Here is a 19,118-nt window from a genome sequence, read left to right as displayed (position 1 = left end):
GGGACAGACTGATGTGCAGGAGGAGGTGGAGCCCAATTCTGAAGAGTTATTTTAAAAAAAAGTTATTTGAGGGTAAACCAGAGAAACAGGATGGATGTATTATTACAACCTTTCAGTCCAGATGGTTGAGGGACGATTATTTGGAGCAGATAATCAACCAAAGTGAGCCAATAAATAGTGCAGCAGCATCGTGGAGTGATATAATGGAGAAAATAGAAGAAGAGGAGAGAAGAGATGAGTCCAGTAAGAGGACATGTGCTTTAAACCATAAAAGAAGGTGAAGGAAGAAAGGAAGAAAAGAAGGGTAAGAAGAGAAGCCATACTGTTCAAATAAGTTGTAAAAAGGAAAAAGGATTAGACAGGTATTAAGTGTGGGACTCCTTGATTGCACCTTTAGGTGTGACTGCAAAGGAGATAAGAGCATTTATTCTTATTAAAAATAAGACTTTTTGTGACTTACTATTTATGAATGGACAATGTATGGAGAATTTCATAGGAAAATATGACCAAAAAAGAATTTATATCCTCAGTCTGAATATGTTATTTAACCTTTTTAGACAGACAAAAATAGAATATTGGTTCAATTTAGAACTGAGGGTGAACCTATTGATTTAAAAATGAATTTATTGACTATTAGCAAGGAGGTATTGGACACTATGAAATTTTATTTAAAAGAGGACTGTGGACTAGGGGATGGGAATGTGAAGAAATATTAAAAATAGAAAATGACAATGTGATACATATACCAAGTATTATTAATGTCCATGGTTAATAGGGTTTTGAGAGATACAGAGGGCAACTTGTTATTTTTGTGGAAAAGATGATCATTTGATTAATGAATGTGATAAGAAAAATTGCTATTTGTGTGGTAATAAAGGACACAATGCAAAATGTGATTTAAAATGCAAGAAAATTGAAAACACTGGACAGTCATGGTTAGAATGTGAAATAGACATACCTGAAGGTGAAAATGAAGTTATACAGGAGAAAGAGATAGAAGAAATTGTGACACAAGAACAAGCACAGCAAAATGAATTTAATGTTGAGATTATACATAAAGTAAAGAAAGAGATAAGGAAAAAGAAAAAGAAACAGATGAGACTCATGAAGAAGACTCTGAATAGCACAATGTAAAAGGTAAAAAGAATTCAGTAGGGAAAAGAGTTAGGGAAAGGAAAAAAAATTAAAAACATAATGTTTAGAGATAATAAGAAAGGTAAAGGATAGGAATTATAATAACTGTTCTGTAAAAGCTGAGAATATTAGCTTTAAATGTTAATAGTTTAAAAAACATTAAGAGAAGAATTAGTTTATTAAAATGGTGTGCTGGAATAGATGCTAAAGTAATAATATTAGAGGACATAAGATTATTAACAGAAGAAGAAAGAAAACAAACAGAACAACTTTGCAATGGTACTGTTAATTGGAATATAGGTAAAGAAACATGTTCAGGCATATGTGTATTATATCAAGAAGACATTAAGATATTAGATGTTACAATAGTTGAACAAGGTAGAATAACAGTGTTAGACATAAGATGGAAAAATATGTATATAGAGTTGTAGCTTTATATGCATATGTTACGGAAAAAAAAGAGAGATTAAGTTCAAAAGGATACTTAATTATGAATGCGTAAATATGAGTATAATAATAGCAGGGGATTTTAATTGTAACCTAAGAGAAAAAAGAATAATTGTGATGTTAAAATAGTTACTGAAATTATGAGAAGTAGTACGTTATGGGAAAATAAATACTGGACATATAAGTAAAATGAGATTAAAACTGAAATAGATTATTTTTTTTAATTTCAGAAAGTTTAAATGTTAAACAAAAAGGAATTAAGTATAAGGGGTTTTCTGCTCATATAGTGCTTTGGATTAAAATATAAGAAAAGGAAGAATATAGTAAGGTAGGAAAAGGAATTAAAAGAATTAATGAAAACATATTTGGGTTTAGTAGAAAGAAAAGAATGCATTGCACTCTAGAAACATCATATAAGCATAAAAGAGTTCTATGAAAATTGGATGGTATGGTAGATGCATTTTAAAGAAACATATAAAAAGTATTTTTAGAATACATAGAAAAGAAAGGAAAGTGAAAGAAAAAATATAAAATGTTAAGTCAAGAAATATTCAAAAATGTATTAGAAAACAGAAAAAAATCTGAAAATGAAAAAGAAATATATAAAATGAATCAGATTAAGATTCATAATCTGTTATATTAAAAGTATTTGTTACAAGGAAAAACGAAGCAGTAACACCTTTTTTGTGTCAGATTATGAAAGAAGGAAAGAGAATTTAGAGATAAGGAAGGTAAATGAATCAAAAAACAAAAAGGATTATATAAAATAGTTAAATAACATGTATTCAATTATTTGTTAAAAAAGAAGTGGCTATAGGAAAAATTTATGATGGAGAAAAATTAAACAAAGAAGATAATGAATAGGGAAAAATAAATATAAATTAATTGAATGAATTTATGAAAGATATAAACACAAATTCGGCAACAGGAATACATAGAATTGAATATAACATGAATAAAGAAATGGAGGATTGGTAAAAATAATGGGTCAGATTCATGATGGCTTGTACGGAGTCTAAGAGTAGAGTAAGACTCCATGCAGCCATCATGTCCGATGAGCGATCCAGGAACAGCCTGTAGGGGCATGTAAGAGAGTTCCTAAAACGTCTCTTACACGGACAGGGCTGGGATATACAAATTACCTTAATTGCAGCCGAAAGGCATGCAAATGAGGTAAATTTGCAATCCAGGAAGCACAAACCTGTCCGAGTAGGAGCCGTGTTAGTTACAGAAATGTACTCAGTTGACAACTGAGTACCATTCTGCAAATAGCACAATGGAGCCTTGTCATCTCCAAATAAAGGTTGCATATGGTTGAGGAAGCATGCCAATGGCCAAATATACGGCCATTGGAAATGTTCCCAGATGCAAAATTAAAATAAAAATACTTTTCTTTTGGCGATTTCCGATGTTTAAGCATAGTGCAGTGCTGCGCAAATGTGCTGCACCACAAAAAACAGAAAAATAAAAATGAAAACCCACAAATGTGGAATTTATGCAAATTGTTAAATTACAATGTAAGGGAATAGCAGGCTGAAGACAACATGGCCACCGAGTAGGGGTTGCTAAGGGGAGAAGCCCAGTCTAAGACATGTAACCAAGCATTAGTAGGCAATCCTATGTAAATGAGTGTTAGGATAGTGAATCGCACTTTTACATAGCAAATGAGCAGTCAGTGGAGTGTAGGAGTAGGATATGGGGAGTAACAGAGTAGGAGATAGGTGACATCACAAGGGGGGTATGTATGAAAGTAGTGAAGCTTATTGGAGCAGAGTGTCATGTGTTAGCTGTCAGTTAGACATCATGGAAAGAGGTGTGTCAACAGGTAGGCCAGGGAAAGCCAAGAAATGGAAGGTGTATACTGTGGATAACACCAAAGTTTCTTGCTGAGCGGGTATGCATGCGTGTGCGTGCCCGTAAACCCGAGTAAGACAGAGTGCGAGCATAGAAGCGTGAATGCATGCGTTTAACCCGGAGTAAGCATGTATAGGGCTGTTTAAAGACCTGTAAGTGCGTATGCGCTGGTGTGTGCGCGTTTTCACCTGAATAAGCAAGTTTTAGTCCGTCTAAGCATGTGTGCGCCTGTGTGAGCTGGTGTGCTCGTGTTTGTGCTTGTGTGCACAGTGCTGCCCCCAAGGAAACAGAAAGGAAAAAGGAAGCACAATAAATAGTAGGAAGCTACCAGGGAGTACTAGCAGAGCTAGCAGGTGAAAACAATCAAAATCAGGCAATTACACAGGCAGAACACTAGCCCAGCCCAGCACTTAAAACTCTGCAAACAACAGTGCAGTGTGTTTCTCTCAAGAGACACTGCAACACTGGAGTAAGCTACTAGAAGTGAAAACTGAAAAAGCTTCACTCAGACAAAAAATGCTAGGGGCTGCCATTGCTGTTATAAGGCGACATATGCAACATGCTGAGGGTGGTGAAAATGCAAATGCTGCCAGACAACCCACAGTGAGGAGACGGAGAAGAGTGAACAGGCCCAGGGTCACCTACCGGGGGTTACATGACCTGGAGATAGTGGAGCGCTATAGAGTGGACAGAGACCTCCTGCAGCAAATTGTTGAGCTGTGCAGGCCACGTGTCAGACACAGAACCAACAGAGGGGAACCCATCCTAGTGGAAACCAAGGTATGTGTTGGCCTAAGAATACTAGCAACAGGTACCTTCCAGAGACCAACTGGTGATATGATGGGGATATCACAGACATCAGCATCCAGGGTACTGCACCAATTCCTGGATGCCATATCAGCACATGTCGGTGATCATGTATATTTCCCCAATTCCCGTAAGGTATTGGCCAGCAATATGCGTCTCTTCCAGCAAATAGCAGAATATCCTGAGGTAGTGGGTGCAATAGACTGCACGCATATACGCATCAAAGCACCAGCCGATGAGTGGGGTATTTCCTACATTAACCACAAGGGCTTCCCCTCCATCAACTGCCAGGTTGTGTGTGATGCCCAGGGCATAATAATGAATGTGCGTGCTGGCTGCCCTGGAAGCTACCATGATGCCCATATCTGGCATCTGAAGCAGCTGTACCAGACATTTGCCAATGGGGACATCCCACATGGTCACCTAGTGGGGGATGCTGGCTATGCACTGGAGCCGTGGCTGATGACACCCATCAGAAACACACACACCTGAACAGGAACGCCATAATGAGGCACACGCACAAACATGAAATGTAATCGAGCGTGTGTTTGGGCTGCTCAAGTCACCGTTCCTGCACCTGGACACATCTGGTGGAGCCTTGCAATGCTCACCAACTACATGTACCCAAATTGGCATGGTATGTGCTATGCTACATAATATGATTCTGTGAAAACAGCTGCAGCAGGACCAGCATAGGCCTGGGCCAAACAGCCCCCCACCATTGCCAAGGCCATCACAGGCAGAGCGTGACTCGGAGGAGGAACAACCTGAGCCTGCCCCAGTAGGCAGAAGGAGGCATGCCCAGTATGCCTTGGCCTTGGCAAAGAGGCAACACATAGCACATACACTGGCTCAGTAGGAACCCTAGAAATTATACCTCTCTCTGACTCCCACATATAGTGAAAGGGATGCCTAGGTTGATACAACCTGCTTTCAAACATGTACAGGGAGTGTAGTATTTGCATCCAACATAGCCAGCCCTGCATCACCACCTGAGGCATGATTGCCATGTGTTAAGCAATGTAAGGTAGTGCTAAACAGCATTTACCACCATGTAGTATATGCAAACTTGATGACCTTGAGTATCATCCTACCCTCACCAAGCATGATGCCACAATATGAAGACAAGATGATCAATTACAACAATTGGCTTAAGTATTGGTGTCAGTCAAAAGGGATCCAATGCCTGTCAGCCTGGGATGACATGCTTGACAAGACATGATGCTTCGCTAGGGACGGCTTTCACCTGTCACCCCTGGCCTTTCCTCCATAGGTATCACAAGGGATAAGAAGCTAGAAGTAATGCTACTCAATGCCAGAAGTCTAAACCGCAAGATGCATGCACTCCAAACTCTCCTCAGCATGGAGAATGTTGATATCTGTGCACAAACAGAAACCTGGTTCAAGGTTCCCAAGAGCACCCTAGCACTAACAGGTTACACCTCATACCATGCTTTACAGCCCCAAAACATGGAACAAACTACAAAAGGAGGGTGAGTATCAATATTTGTCAAAGATACCCACACCCCCAGGTTGGTGGCACAGCATGAAGCATCAGAGGCTATCCATGTGCAACTAACAGTGGATAAAACTGCCTTCCAGTTCATAGCCTGCTACAGACCACCCTCCTAAACTCAGGAACCAAACTTGGCCGACTGGAGAACACATGAAAATATGAAGGTCTCCCCAAACACCATTATATTGGGTGACTTCAACTATGCCCAAGACCAGAAGTGTATCACTCACTGGTAAGATCAGACCAAAGAGTAATCTCACTGGATATTCACATCCCAACCCCAGCCCATGCCCAGAAAACCACAGTGAAAAACTTTTCTCTAAAGCAAATTTCGCACTCCTCAAAACCGAGGTGGAATGCTTCACAGCCCCTGTGCCTGTGGAAAATACGGCCCAGACCTCAGAACCCTTTATAAACACATTCTATGAACACCTTCAAGAATGCATGGATCATGCAATCCCAAATAAAACCAAGACCCAATCCTCCAAAGGCAGGCATCATGTCTGGTGGACCCCTGCCATAAACAAACCATACAATACAAGGAGGAAGCTACTATATGATAGAGCAAAATCCCAAAAAGGGAAGGCATCTCCGATCAGTATTATTAAAAAACTACAGCCACACATAAAATTGTCTAAGGCCAGCTTTGAGATAAAAATTGTACAGGACACTAAGGATAATCACAAGGCTTTCTTTAGTTATGGTAGGAACCTGGGTGGGAATTCCTAGATATGCTCAGAATTAGTCCAAAATGACAAACAATACACCAAACCCACAGACATTGCCAACATCCGAGCTGACAGGTTCAGTGCAAACCCCCCCCCCCTCCCCACCAAAAGGGAAAATATCTATATCAGCAGAGTGCTGGCCCCATGACATCTCAGATGCTCAGGTAACAGCCAGCCTCTCAAAAGCAAAACACACAGCATCAATGGGACCAGATGGTGCCCTGGGCTGTGTCCAACATGAACCCCAAGAAGAATTGAACACAAACATAAAACCACTGTTCAGTCTCAGCCTCACCACTGGATATGTACCCAAAGAGCAGTGTACAGCAATAGTGGTCCCTCTCCAAAAAGGTGGTGCCTCAATGGATACTGCAAACTATCACCCCAGAAGCCTGACTAGCTTGGTCTGCAAAGCTATGGAAAGGATCATCATGGACCTCAGACATAAAGATATTGGGGACCTACAGACACTGGATCCTACCCAGTTTGGCTTTGTTAAGGGCAGATCCTGCCTCTTAAACCTGGTTGAGTCATTTGAAACAGTCACCAAGGCCATTGACAAGGGGAAGGTGGTCCACACAGCCTACCTGGACCTTGCAGAAGCCTTCCATACAATACTCCACTTGGTCATTATAGATAAGCTCACCAGCTTCAATATAAACCCCTATGTCACTAGATGAGTTGCAAACTGGCTCAAGGACAGAACCCACATGGTCAGAAATGCTGGAGCCATGTCAGACTCCAAACCAGCTGCAATTGGCATCCCACAAGGCTCAGTCCTAGGACCTCCCTTGTTTGGTATATATTTCTCGGAGGTACAGGCCAACACAGAAGGACTGTGGCTGAACAAGTTTGCAGATGACTGCAAACTGGGTGCCATAATCGACCCTCCAGCTGACACAAACATCCTACAAAAGGGCCTCATAGAAACAGACAACTGGTGCCAGAGCAATGTCCTCAAGCTAAACACAAAAAAGTGTATAGTCATCCCCTTTGGCAAAAACTAAGTTCCCACAAATTACCACATAGGTGGTAACCCATTAAGTACTTTAGAAGTGATAAGGGACCTGGGGACCCAAGTTGATAGCAATTTCTCATTCGACAACGACGTGGCCAAAGTGGTTAGAAAAACATTTCATATAGCCCTCCTAATCATGAAGGTATTCACATCTAGATCAGGGGAGGTCATCATGCCTCTTGACTCATCCCTCATCAGGCCCATAATTGAGTACAATGCCCCTTGTGGGATGTACCTTATCAGACACCTGCAGCAACTGGAAAGACCCCAAAAGTACCTCACCAGGAGGATCAAAGGGCTCAAACAGATGCCATTTGCTGCCCAGTTAAAGAAACTGCAGCTCCACTCATTGGCATACCGCCTGCCCAGTGGCGATCTGTGCCTGATGTATAAAGCCATGTCCAACCTGGAATCAATGAACATGCTGCACCTCAGTAAATCCAAATCCCATCAAGCTACACGCTCAAAAGACTTGAACCTCAGGACTGAAATAAATAGGACATGCTGGAGTGACAGATTCATAACCCAGAGGCTCCCTCCACTCTTGAGTAAACTCCCACTCCAGGTTAGCCAGAGTCCCTTATTGACTCACTTCAAGAGGAATCTTGATGAGTGGATGGGAGATTGTATGTTTACCCTGTGTATCACTTCTATGTCACTGTTAGACAGAGGCACAGTATACTAACCTTGAAAAATGTCATGGCAAACTTCAGGTAAAATGTGTGTTGAAAGCCAAACACACTCTGGCTAGGATTATAAATGCCCTAGGGCAGATAGCCTAGTATGAACCTATGAACAGAATCACACACACCAACTAGTACAACTGTGGTTAATGTGGAGTAATGTTTGGCAATGTCCATCCAAGTTGGTGAATACACAGCAATGTTGGACAAGCCTGGTTTAAGGTGGCCATAGCTGAACAAAATGCAACATGCTCATATTTGCCCAACTGGCCCTTAACCAGTCTGGTCTGCTCAGTATGAATATTTAAAGCAGTGATGAGACTCAAACTCAGGACACTGTGCACCATAGTGAAAGTACTGAACCACTACACCATGACAGTATTGCAGTGTTCAGCCAGTATGAAAGAATGTTGACAAGTCTTTGCACACTATCCCATGGAAACCCTGCAGGCACAGCATTATCCCTGTTGAGTTATGACAGAAAGGAATCTGGCAGTAAGAACACAACATGACTTCCAACACACACAGTATAAATGTCAATATTGGTCATGTTCACACACAACCACAAATGTAGTGGACTTCAGATCACAACATATGGAAAGGTCACACTGGGCATGCTCACACACTTGGATAAATGAGACATATGTCAGGCAACAAACCATGGAAAGCCTGAACTGGGCATGCTCACACACTCAGGCCATGTCTGAGTATAGCAGTCAGCCACACATATCTGGCAGTTGTATGTGTTAAGCCAGGAACCTCCCACTATCCAGCAATCCGCCCTGTGCACACAGTTAAGTGACAACAAACACATATATTAATATACTGGAACCCTGTCATGATGAAACATGTTCCGCAGATACACAAGTTGTTCATAGAAACTGGGAAAGCTACGGCAATAAAGACCTGCAAACAATATCAGCAACAAATATTGTGCATCCCAAACATAAACATAGGTGCAGGGGTCGATACTAGGCTGTCTGCCCTAGGGAATTCATAAGCCTAGCCACAGTGTGTTTGGCGTCCGCCTCCCCAGTAGAGCAGCCTACTGTGCCCCTGTAAAGTAGGTCACAGAAGGCACCCTTTAAGGCTAGTTTGCTGTGCCTCTGTCAAGCAGGGACACAGTGGAGATCCCAGGGGTGAATTTGCAATTTCCCATCCATGCGGCTGGATTTTGCTGAAAGAGGGTTGGTGAGGGGCTATGTCTAACTTTAATTGGGATTCAATTCCAGAGTGAGGGGTGCCTCTGGGTAATGAATCTGTCCCTGCAGCATGTCCTATTTAGTTTTGTGCTGAGGTTTAAGTCCCTGGAGTGTGTAGCTCTAAGGGTCTTGGATGTTATGAGGTGAAGCATGTCCATTACTTCTGGGTTTGACATGGCTGTGTATGGCAGGCATAGATTGCCTCTGCATAGGCGTTAAGCAACTGAGTAGAGCTGGAGATCCTTTAGTTGAGCTGCATAGGACATCTGTGTGTAGCCCATGATCCTCTTGGGGAGGTACTGTTGTGGTCTCTGTAGTTACTGCAGGTGTTGGGTAAGTTACACCCCAAAAGGGGCATTGTACTCAAACATGGGCCTGATGAGTGACTAGTAGAGGGCCACAATGACCTCCCATGATCTACATGCAAACCCCCATGTGATAAGGAGGTCTATATAAAGGTCTTTGCAATGACTCTGTCAATGTGATTAGCAAAGGAGAGGTTACAATCTATGTTGGTCCCCAAATCTGTAAATACGTCTTCTGTACTTAATGGATTACCACTTATGTGGTAATTTGCGTCCACCTTGTTTTCCCCAAAGGGGATGACTATGCATGTCTTAGCATGTAGCACGAGGCCATGGCTCTGGCAACAAGCATCCATCTCTGTGAGTCCCTTATGGAGGAAGCATGTGTCAGCTGCAGTGTTGCTTATGGCCCCCAGTTAGCAGTCATCTGTGAAGTTTGTTAGACATAACCCCCCCGTGTTAGTCTGAACCTCAGAGAAGTAAATACCGAACAAGACAGGTCCCAGAACTGAGCCCAGTGGGACACCAGTTGTAACTGGTCTGGAATTGGACATGGCGCCTGCAATTCTGACCATGTGGGTTCCATCCCTGAGGCAGATAGCAACACATCTAGTGATATAGGGGTTGATATTTAAGCTGGTAAGCATATGTATGATGCCTGAGTGGGGTATTGTGTTGCAGGCTTCTGCAAGGTACCGGTAGACTGTGTGAACTACCTTGCCCTCATCCATGGCTTCAGTAACAGTTTCAAAGATATGAACTATGTGTAAGAGGCAAGATCTGCCCTTAACAAAGCCAAATTGTGTATGATCCACTGTCTGGAGGCTCACAATGTTTTTGATTATGACTTCCATGATAATACGCTCCATAGCTTTTTCTACCACACTAGTCAGGCTTATGGGGTGATAGTTCCTGTGGTCCATTGTGGCACCACCTTTGTGGAGAGGGACCACGGTATCTGCATGCCATTTTTAGGGTACATATCCTGTAGTAAGGCTAAGTTGGAACAGTGACTTAATGTGAGTGTTCAGTTCTACTCAGTGCTCGTGTAGGACACAGCCTGGGACACCGTCCGGTCCCATACATATGCTGTGTTATTTGCTGTAGAGTGGGCACCTTTCACCTCTGCATCTGTGATGTCAGGGAGGTTACATTCATTTGGGATGGGCATCTGTACCTTTGGGGGGTAAGGGGGGGACATTTGTGCAGACTCTGTCTGCCAAGGTGTTGGCTATGTCTGTAGGCTTGGCATATTTTGTGCTGTCATGCAACAATTCAGAGCATATCTGGGGGTTTCCACACATATTCCTGACATAACTAAAGAAGGCCTTGTGAGTATCTGTAGTGTCTGGTCAAGTTCACTGTCAAAACTTGCAAGTGATGATTATATGAGGGATTGAAGTGTCTTGCCAATACTGTTCAGAGATGTCCTCCCTCTGTGGGATATTGCGCTGTTATGTAGTAGCTTCCTCCTGCTGTTGTACAGCTTATCTATGGCCAGGGTCAACCAGACAGGTCTCCTGTTTTGGAGGAGTCTTGGTTTTATTTGGGATAGCATGAGCAATGCATACTTGCAGGTGCTCATAGAATGCATTTGTAAAGGATTCTGCAGAATGGGCTGTATTATCCTCCAGCACGGGGCCTTTGAAGTACTCCACCTGTCTTCACAAGTGCAAAGTCTGCTTTTGAGAAATTCTATACAATGATTTCCTTGGCTGGGGGTGGGGACAGCATATGGATGTCCAGGGAAAGTTGTTTATGGTCTGATCTTAACAATGAGGGGTCTATCTCTGGTGTGGAACATAGAGTCCCCATGTTTGTGATGATCAGATCCAATATGTATTCCCCTTTGTGGCTGTGGTGACTGGTTGTGCCATAGCACATGGATTCACAAATTGTAGTGGCTGTAGGGTGATGTTGTTGCGGCCTGAGTAGTATCCCCAGTCAATATTCGTGTACCTGAAGTCAACCACTAGAATGGTGTGTGTGAAGACCTTCATATCCTACACTGTTCCCCGGAAAGCCGAGTGCAGTTCCTGGGTATGGGGGGGGTGATCTGAACTACACACCAAACCAAAAGGCAGTTTTGCACAATGGGAGTTGTATATGTATGGCCTGTCATGCTTAGTGCAGTGGTACCAACCCAGAGGTTTGTGTAACTGTGATGTATATGGATACACCCCCTAGTTGTGTTGTGTGTTACAAGTCCTGTGGTCATGAAGCATGATATAAAACATAACCTGGCAGTGCCAGTGTGCATATGTGACCCTGAACTAGGCATTTGTTAATGCACAGATATTGTTATCCCCCATACTGAGGGATAATAAAAGATGTACATTCCTCTTTGGAAAGACTGATGATGTCAGCACCCTATAAATACAGCAGGAGAAGCGAAATCATCCAGTAATGTGAATCGTGTGCTGTGCTAATGCGTCTCTCTTAAGTATCATAACATAGTTAGGTAGGGGTTTGAATCCTGCAAACGCTGTGTGTGTGGGGGGGCAGGGGAGTGTGTATGTATGCAATTCTCTTTGAAAGGAGTGGCCTTTTTGAAGACTGGGATAACACACTAAAAGATGTACATTCCTCTTTGGAAAGACTGATGATGTCAGCACCCTATAAATACAGCAGGAGAAGGGCAATCACCCAGTAATGTGAATAGCATGCTGTGCTAATGCATCTCTCTCAAGTATCATAACATAGTTAGGTAGGGTTTTGAATCCTACAAATGTGATGTGTGTGTTTGTCAATGTGTTGTGTGTTTTGCTTTTATTATTTTTATGACATATTATCATAACAGTAATTTCAATGCACACATCAGGTATGTGTGTGCCACATACAGATATGTACCTCTGACCTCTAATAGTTCCTATGTGTGAAGCCTGCCTCATATGAATACAGCTGTTACCTTTGCCAGCATGTGCCGCAGCTTCCCAGACCTTAGGCCATACATGTATGTTGGTAACAATGCAGGCTACTGCAGTGATCTGTGTCCTAGGCAACTATGTGACACACATCCATGAAAGCTTTGATAGATTAATGTGTGTGAGGGTTCATGTCTGCAGTATATGTCAGACATGTTAAAACACAGCAAAGTCTGTGAGTGATGGACATCCAGTGTAGGTGTATGGCAACTGTTGCCGATATGCATACAGACACCTTCTTGCTTAGGTGATACACCGAGGGACTGCAGAATACCTTTGAAAATGTGAATATCACAGGATAGACAAGATAACACCTGCCCACATGTATGCAATTCTCTTTGAAAGGAATGGCCTTTTTGAAGACTGGGATAACACACTAAAAGATGTACATTCCTCTTTGGAAAGACTGATGATGTCAGCACCCTATAAATACAGCAGGAGAAGGGAAGTCATCCAGTAATGCGAATAGTGCACTGTGCTAGTGTGTTTCTCTCAAGTATCATAACATAGTTAGGTAGGGGTTTGAATCCTACAACTGCCATGTGTGTGTTTGTCATACAGTTTGCCACTGTATTGTGTGTTTTGCTTTTATTATTGTATGACATATTATCATAACAGTAATTTCAATGCACACATCAGGTATGTGTGTGCCACATACAGATATGTACCTGTGACCTCTAATAGTTCCTATGTGTGAAGCCTGCCTCATATGAATACAGTTGTTACCTTTGCCAGCATGTGCCGCAGCTTCCCAGACCTTAGGCCATACATGTATGTTGGTGACAATGCAGGCTACTGCAGTGATCTGTGTCCTAGGCTAACTATGTGAAACGCACCCATGAAAGCTTTGCTAGATTAATGTGGGTGAGGGTTGATGCCTGGAGTATATGTCAGACATGTTAAAACACAGCAAATTCAGTGAGTGATGGACATCCAGTGTAGGTGTATAGCAACTGTTGTCGATATGCATACAGATACCTTCTTGCTTAGGTGATACACCGAGGTACTGCAGAATACCTTTGGAAATGTGAATATCACAGGATAGACAAGATAACACTTGTCCACATGTACACACCATTATCCGTTCTACATGATGGTTGCTACCACCTACATGGTACTGTTGGAATACTATGTTAAGTACATGCCGATGACAATGCTACAGTTGCGTTACAGCAATACAGCATGGCTTGGACAACAGGTATCTGTCTGTATGATACCCTTGTGGTGGTAAGGTGTGTCATGTGTAGAATACATTGTAGGCCACTGTATGCATTTGCAGTCGTGGATGGACATATCCGTAGTGTGTTGGCATGTACGTGAGACTGCTATATGCCAAAGAGTATTGTTCCCAGGGATGTGTGGGGCTCAGTAAGAATGGCTACTGGTATAGTGTAGTACTGCAGGGATATCACTGACACCGGGTTTCATACATCTCTGTATCAGTTGAGGAGACACCATGTAATGACCACTGAATGTCAGGCTATGTAGGTTGTGTATACCACCAGAATGCAGACCATTGACATTTGGAAACCGTATCACCCACAGCATACTGTCAAACCATGTCATACATACATGTGACCCCAGGTAAAACATATGTGTAGTACAACGCAAAGTGCCCACCAATAAGAACTACAATATATGAATACTGTGTCACATGGTGCATGTCACCCTTCCCATGTGTGCAGTAAGCATCTACATGCAGAGAATGCAACTCCACCTTGTTCACAAATGTACACCTGCAACTGTGTGCTGCAAACAGCACACATGTACTGTCCACTCCCCAACACATGCAGGCACAGGTACACACAACAGCCACGTGGCACATGTGCAGACAGTATACTTTGGGAATTAACACTGGTGTATACAAAACTACAATGACAATCATAGTGTTAATGCATCATGCGTGCTCAGATATACCCACAACGATATCATTACACTGTACTGTTAACAACATGATACTATTACTACAGTGCTATGTAGTCACCTTGTGCATCAGCACCATGCTATCCTGCTCCTGCATCAATGTTACAGATGGCAGGAGGTGGCACAGTTTCATCATATGCACAGGGTGTGTACTTAGTTTGTCAGAGTCTGCCACTGACACATCCAATCAACATGTATGTGTGTGTGTGTGTGTTAGTGAGGGACAACAGTACAACATGGGGCAATGATGCGATGTGTGTGTGTATGTGTTAGCCCTAGGTGTTAGCATTATGTGTGTGTGTATGCATGCACACAGTTCCACCACGTGGCTGCCATATACGGGTGTTTGTGGACAGCCACAGACTGTACCTGCCAGGTCATACAGATCACTGTCTCTGGCCATGGACATGGTACCTGTGCCTGGCAGGGGTGCTACGGACAGTATCAGGTACTAAGCCAGACTGGGTACTGTCATCAGAGGCAGTGGGTTGTTGACTGGACACATGTCCCTGCTGGGACTGTCCAGAGCCATGTGCACGTGATCTTCTAGGACGGTCTAATGACAGCACAGACCCAGCATTGCTGGGGCTGGTACTGGCACTATGGGAGCGGCTGCGGGTTTGTTGTCATCCACGATGACTGCCAGCTGATGATGTTGCTGGCATACATCCACGCCGATGCCTCAACTGTCCTGCACTGTCCTGGCTCATGGACATGTAGTTGTGGAAGAGATCTAATGTGTCCCCCCAACGTCTATCAATGACCTCGCTGATATTATGGATGGCAGCCGCAACGTCACGCATAGTGTCATTCATAGCGGTGCGATGTGCTCTAAGCTCCCTCAGACCCTGCCTGGTGTACCGTTCCATACATGCCTGTGCCTGCATTACAGCTGGAGCATAGCTGAGGTTGAAAGACCTCTGTGGGCACATCTGACAGGGGTAGTACGACCACGGATGCTCCCACAAGAACCCCTGGACATCTGCCTGTGTGGTACCATGTCAGGAATCTGGCCATGGCTGCTGTGAGGGGACGCATGTGCCAATGATACCACACTGCTCTGGTCAATGCCCACTGTATGCTGTCCCTCAGCTAAGGACATTGGTGACACTGGATGTATCGGCAGGATGACTGTGCACATTGATGGGGTTGACTGCTGTGTAGTGTCGATTGGCTGACCAATGACAGACCCTGTCACACCTCCCTGTGCCATTATACATGTATCATCATTATCACTATCCCCAGCAGTGGCTTCAGGTTCCCTGCTGCACTCCACCAGAGCAACATCAGAACCTGTGAGAGGAAGACAGGAAACACGGTTTACAAATGTGCACACGATGTTAGTATACATGCACACATGCACACAGGCACACAGGCACACATGCACACTCCTCAGTCCAGCAGATACAAACACATGGACACCTGCAATCCAACACATACACAATACTGTTTGAGGGTGCGTGACAGTATCACAAGGAAAAACATCACTGCACATGTGTCAGCATGCAGATTATGTGTTGCACAGGAACATGCAGTGCAAGTGTAGACAGCTCTTGTTAATAACAGTATACGTGTACTTGATGCTTGCGTGTAGTTGCTCAGTGATTGTCTCCACCCTGGGACACAATGTGTACAAGGACAGAACAATGTTGTGCAAGTGTTACAAGCCGTGGGTGCATATATTTGCACACACACACACACACACACACACACACACACACACACACACACACACACACACACACACACAAAACACATGACGGTGCTACACAATAACTGCTATGTGTACTTTTGTGGTCAGTGGAACTGGATGTGGTGTAGTAACATGAGCCATGATCAACATGCATCTTGTGGTCAGTCAACAATAATAATGTGTGCCACACAGACAGCTAGCATGCTGTACCTGAAGTGCAGTAACATGACTACATCCACAATTACACAGCCACTTGTTACATGGGTGTGTAAGGTGGCCAATAGTGAGCATTGCCTAACATGAATGTATTATTTGTTCAAGACTGTTGCACAAAGACATGATAGGCCTCTATCCCACAGGTATATTATGTGTGCTGCATAGATGATAAGTGGGATACTGAAGGGTGGGCATACAGCAGGTGTCATAATTGGACATGTGTAGCAGGCTAAGGTGTAGTGTCTATGCCAAACATGTGTGTGTTGTGTACATATGTATCAGGTATGCCTATCCAATGTCCGGTACTGTGTTGTCACATGTGTGTGTGATGCTCTGTATATTGCATGTGAGTGAGGCAGCTACTGAGAATAATGGGATATGCATAGTCTCACAGCAAACATGCACAGCATGCATTATGCATAGGTGTGTTACATGTGCACAGACTACACCTCCATATGACATGCACATGCACATGTCATTAGCAATAGTATTGTTATTACACACTCACCAGCATAGATTGGCTGCCTTGCTGTCACTCCAGAGGGACCTGCAAAAATATGACAGTGATTGCCAGTGATTGCCAGTGGCCACAACTGTGCCATTGATACTGTGAGTATGATAAAGTACAGTAGTACAACAGTTGGCTTTTACAGGTGTACAGATTATACGAAGAATATGAATCTTGCACAAGAATAGGCAGGTTAACAGCTACACACACAGTACACATCTCACACGCATAAACTACCAGTACAGAGAACAGTCAACTACAGATATGGCATGTTATCTGCACACTCCATTTCAACATGCTGGGTGGCTCCAGCCTCCATGATGACACATGTTTGTGGATGTTGTTGTTGTTGGCCTGGAGCCATGACACTTAGGAGGAGCTCCTCCACACTGGTGAGGGGGTAGTGGATAGGTACCCCACCACCTGTGGCAAGCTGTTGTCTGTGGATATCAGACGCATGTTGCTGGACATGTCTAATTAAATCACTGCAGTGATGGTTACCTGCTCATATGTCCAGTTATGCATGCCTATGTCATTTACCCGACGGACAAGATCTTGCCACAGTGCAGCCCTCTCATGCTGGTTCTGGCTGGTCCTGGAAAACAGCACAGAGAAATTCTGCACCAGGTTCTGGTGGATCTCCTGTTCCTATGCTGCTGTATAAGGTGGGTTACACTGATGCACCATCACCCTGGAAGGAAAAGAAAAATATGTGAGCAAGTCATGTGGCACACTTAATATTCTAATATACTGATATCACTTAACTGTCTGACAGTGCCTGCCACACTCCATACAACAAACTAGTATACACCAGCACTCGGCACACTGTTTGGGATACAATGCACAACCTCACACTGGGGGTATGTATCAAGCTAATGGATGAAGAATATTGTCATCCCATGCAATGAATGCAATGCACATTTACAGTTTCAATGGTAATCCACCCTAGTCTTTGATGCCATACCCCTACCTGACATATGTGCACAGTTGTTAATATAGCCAGCATACTGCTGTCACAGAGTATACATGCTGCCAGATACACACACATACCCTGTAGCACACATGTGATTGCAGCCATGGTACAGGCATCATTACACACACATTACACATACATACAACACACAAATGTATGACAACACACATGAGCATTAACTGTGTACCTTATAGTACTGTGTGCCCCTACTTACAGATACCTATGCATGAGGTATGTAATCTGTGCAGACTACAGGAAACACTCCAGACAGTGTTACCAGGGAATGTGAACATACACCATACTGTAGTGTTTAGGCCTACAACTTCAGGTAGTACAATGGCTCATATGTGAGCTGGATTCAACAGCAGTACCACTTACTGAGCATGCATATATTGCTTCTGCCTACAATGGGACACCACAGTTGTACACAGGGAACTACGGCACAACATATGCCAATCTACTATGTTTGTATCCCGATAAATGACACATCTTTCTCTGGCCTCACACCTAGGACACAAACTACCATGATAGACACAAACTCATGCTAAGCTATCACACCTTTACAGACCTTGCACACAGTGAGTGTCACACTCATTTAACCTCACATGGCTGGTATTGCACTGAGTACATGTGTGTGTGCATTGTGTCATGGGTAGGTACTATGCTATTGGCCCTGGGCCTAGGTCAGCCTAGCCATATGCTACCCTGCCCTTTGGGACACATGTAATATGATTTTACTTGCTCCTGTCAAACGGTTACACAAAGGTGACTCACAGGGCATATTACCTATCTCCATAACATTCATCAGGGGTATGTATGACATCTACTAATAAGGAGCCTTGTTTGTTAATGCTGGGTGGTTTAGTCCAGGGTATGGCATATTTGTGTATAGGAACCTGTACCGCCAGCATGTGCTGTTTAGTGTGGTGACAAGGATTAGGGCCCTAGGTCATGTAGGCTGGACGGATTGTGAGGTGTTGTCATGGTGGTTGGCCGACTGGTATGGGTGTGACATAACTCTGTATGTCCAGCAGTGGTAACCTCTATGTAGGAAGTATGCAAGGCACTCTAGCTGTGGTTATGTGAGTCAGTCTGCATAGGGAATGTGTTTGAGGGCATTATCAGTCTTTGTTAGGTATGTCTGTATCCTTTCCACTTGCTGTAGTTCTCATGGGAGGTACATACTG

Source organism: Protopterus annectens, chromosome 2.part0 (assembly GCF_019279795.1).
Source record: "Protopterus annectens isolate FY-2018-M chromosome 2.part0, PAN1.0, whole genome shotgun sequence".
Taxonomy (NCBI): Eukaryota; Metazoa; Chordata; order Ceratodontiformes; family Protopteridae; genus Protopterus; species Protopterus annectens.
This window is presented reverse-complemented; position numbering follows the sequence as displayed.